The sequence below is a fragment of the Otolemur garnettii genome, unplaced genomic scaffold, assembly GCF_000181295.1.
Source record: "Otolemur garnettii isolate 467f Iridium unplaced genomic scaffold, OtoGar3 scaffold00046, whole genome shotgun sequence".
Classification (NCBI taxonomy): Eukaryota; Metazoa; Chordata; class Mammalia; order Primates; family Galagidae; genus Otolemur; species Otolemur garnettii.
Genome location: NW_003852441.1, coordinates 8,620,628 through 8,624,362, shown reverse-complemented (window position 1 = coordinate 8,624,362; position 3,735 = coordinate 8,620,628). Strand labels below are relative to the sequence as shown.

General features: G+C 37.8%; 1 protein-coding gene across 2 annotated transcripts in view; it reads left to right on the top strand.

The window, feature by feature from the left end:
- ADPRM (ADP-ribose/CDP-alcohol diphosphatase, manganese dependent) overlaps nucleotides 1-3,735 on the top strand; it is a 17,446-nt gene that overhangs the window by 2,221 nt on the left and 11,490 nt on the right. Inside the window, exon 1 of one of the 2 annotated variants that reach the window (XM_003791088.3) lies at nucleotides 79-483. The exons of the other annotated variant lie outside the window; for it this stretch is intronic. The gene's annotated coding sequence lies outside the window, so the exon portion shown is untranslated. Of the gene's footprint in view, nucleotides 1-78; nucleotides 484-3,735 lie in introns of those variants that run through there. 2 annotated transcript variants of the gene reach the window in all.

The following is a 3,735-nucleotide window of genomic DNA, read 5'->3' as shown; positions in this document are numbered from 1 at the left end:
GCTGGGGATTCGAACCCGCCACCTTAGGTGTACGTGGCTGGCGCCTTAGCCGGTTGAGCTATAGGCGCCGAGCCCAAAGTGACTCTTAATAGCTTTACTCTTATTTATTTTTTACAGGATTTTATACAACTTTTTCATATTAAGTTGATCCTATTAAATACTAGCATCTAAAACAGTTCCTGTCAGAGTAGGTGTTTTATAACTATGTGTTGGATGAATTGCTAATAATACCTTTGAGCCTGACTTTATGGACTTTCGAAATTTTAGAGCTAAGAGGTACCTAAAGATTTATTTAGTATAAGCTTTATCACTTTTACTACTGTTAAACCACTAAGATCACCAAATGGGTGAACAGGAACAGCCTGTGGTCCTTCTGAGGGGAGGCGCCTCCTGGAAACATTCCAGAGCCCCAGGAGGACCCAGAGCCCTCAGGAGACTGGCTGACAATCACCCCTAAATTCTTCTGTGAGTCGACCTCCAGAGGTAAGCCATTTAAACATCTATTTTTGGCTAGTGTCTGCAGACATTTAGTGTAAAACTATTGTGTTCATTTTTTGTTGTGCTTATTTGTTGTTGTGAAAATATATAACTGTTTGTTGTATTCATTTGTTGTGAATTGTGTAGGGCACTTAGGGACCTCTGAGGGAAGGCCAAAGGGACAGGAGCCTTGGACAGGAACCCTGGGTTGCTGGACTATTGGCCTGTCAGAGGCTCTCAGAGGAGAATGTTAGTAGAGTGACCTGTTGCTAGAAATACCAGAATACTGGTGGGGAACCTCAGCCTGTCAGAGACAGTAAGACATTACTGCCACTGAGATATTGGTGCTTTGGCCTCAGGCCTCGGAGAAGTTGGGGTGCAGAAGGCAAGGGACCTGGCAAGGGACTTTGCTAACCTCAGGATTATGCCTGAGGTTAGTCCCGTAAACCTGTAAGACTGGAACCTCAGACTCCCAGGCTATCGGCCTGTCAGAAATAGGAACCCCAGGCTACTAAGCTATCAGCCTGTCAGGGGCTCCTACAGATGTGTGTCAACACCTGTTGCTAGAAACATTGGAATGCCAGTGGGGACCCCTGGCCTCAAATGCGCTATTTAGATTCATATAGTTTTGTTCATTTGTATCCGGCTTGTTTGTCTGGTTAACATACTATAGTTTGTGCTTCTGCTTTGTTCAGCATGAGTTCCTTTTCTTCCAAAATGTTTTTTTCCACAGACAAAAGTGATAAATACAGAGTAAAGTTCTCCAAAGTGCCTCAGGACCCTTTGTGAACTCAAGTGGCCAGCCTTTGGTGTGGGCTGGCTCCCTGCAGGTTCCTTTGATCCTTTCTTATGTTGACAGGTTTGGAAAGCAGTCACTGGAAAGCCTGGCCACCCTAATCAGTTTCCTTACATTGATGTATGAACCAAGCTGGTGAATAACCATCCCCCCCAAGTTGGCTCCATACCAGTTCTCTCCATCTAGGAACTATAGTTTTAGTGACAAAACCCCCCTTCAAAATGCTACCCCATCCACCCAGCACCTGATGAGGTAGAGGATTCCATCTTTAACCTTCTGCCTTACTGTCCTTCCAGCCCTTCAGTCCCTCCCATGGTCTCTCTCCCCCATACACAGGTAGGATCCTCTTACGGTCCCCCAGAGACCTCCTCCCCTGACTTCTCTACATCCACACCTGCACCTGGCCTCTTCCTGCTACGTGAAGCCCCAGGGGGAGGGGGATTTGTTTATGTTTCCTTTACCACAAGTGATCTTTATAAGAGAATATAAATCTGGGCCTTGCATGACTGAGGGCTGGGGGAGTGCTGACTCTGAACAGTGGTAATAGAAGAAGTTTTGAATGGCTAAGTGGAAAGCTCAGACTGCCCAAGTTAGAAAATAGGGTGAAAGAAGGTTGAAATTGTGTACATGTGAGTGCTTAGAGACTGAGATGGATAACAATAGGTGAGCTTTTGTGCCCTCCCTTCACAGGGTGAAAAGATTGTGTGAGTGGCCCCTGTCTGTATCTTAGTTGTTATCCCAGCTGGGACTTCTCTGTGGTTTATCTGAGGGAAAGGAATGGAAAACACAAGGAAACCCACCCTGTTGGAAACTGTACTGAAAATTTTTAAAAAAGAGCTCGTAAGAGACTGCTATAACTATGTCTATAGAAAGATAGAGAACTTTGAACAGAAATAACTCAAGAAACTTATTCAGGAAACTGTAGTTTCCTTTGAAATAAGATTAATTGTAAGCCTGTTATTAAAATCCAAATGTTTAAAAATTACAAAACTACCACCTCTGTAATATTTCTAAAGTTACTAGATTCAACTGTGAGCTAATTTAGAGTGTGGTCTGCAGGGTGCAGCCACTTGTGCCTAAAAATAAATTCTGAAAAAGAAAGGAGTCAGATTTCTGAGTTCACCTAAGCCTAAAAATGGGAGCGATCCCTGTCTATCCCTAAATGAGAAAATCCTATATCAATATCATATTCTGTCCCACATTTGTAAAATGTAATAATTTGGTTTTTTAAATTATTTGGAAAACTGAATCTTTGTCAAAGAAAAAGATTCTTACCTTATAAACCTTCTAATTATCAGTCTAGCCAAGTGAATAATCAGCTTCATAGTACACTGTGATCATGTTTTGTAAAAAACTGAATTTTTGAGAATAAGAAAAACAGAAAAATGGAAACTCATAAAGGGAAATTTGTAAAGAAATTTACATGTAATCCAGTTAACTATATATTGCCTATAAAATCTTTTCACTTGTAATCTTATCTTTAAAGAAATATTTTAAGCCTTTGATATTTAACAAACCTTCCAAAATAAAAACTCCAAATTTAGGCTTTTTGAAAAGACATATTAGACTTATTTATTATATTAAAAATATGTAGAAAACATTGTCAGATATAAAATTTTATATAAATTATATTTATATGTATATTCCAATATTATAAAATGTTGGTCTGTCAGTAATAATTCTAATTCATCTCAAAAAATATTTTTTGTAACTAAGTTCAAAGTTTGTCCTTCAATGAAATTTTAAGAGAAACTGATGAATCTCTTCATTAGAAACTGATGACTCTCTTGAATTCAAATTTCCTTCAATGAAATTTTAAGAGAAACTGATGAACTGTTTCATCAGAAACTGATGAATCTCTTGAATTCAAATTTCTAATGTCTTTGAAAATTAAATACCTTAGAACTAAAAACAAACTTCTGAAACTTTAATTTAAAAGTTAACATGTCCATGAGTATTGCTAACCTAACTTCAAACAAAATAGAAACCAGTTATATGAAACTGAGTTAATTTGTTATGGATTTTTATTTGAAACATTACTGATTCTGTATATTCTGTTTTCCAGAAGTCAAGAAAACCATTTTTCTGTCTCTTAAACTATTTGTAACTTTCAGCAATGTATGTTATAAACAGAATTTGAAGCATTTATTTTTTCTCTCTCTTTGATTTCTCCAGAATTTAAAAGCCATTTGTAAGTATTCGTAATTTCCAACAATACAATTATTTGCATAAGTTCAATAAGAATCTGTTTTGTTCTGTAGGACATAATAAAGGCACTGGTTATTTCACCAAGGCTTTGGCTGGAATAGCATTTCCAGAGGTGTCTAGATTGCATTAAGGAATTAAGTTTGACTTTATAAGACCAATAAAAAAGCTTTTTGGAAAAACTGGCCAGATACCCATTGCTAATGTTTCCTGATCTGTAGTAAGTAACAAAGGTCACTTTCTTTTTTTTTTTTTTT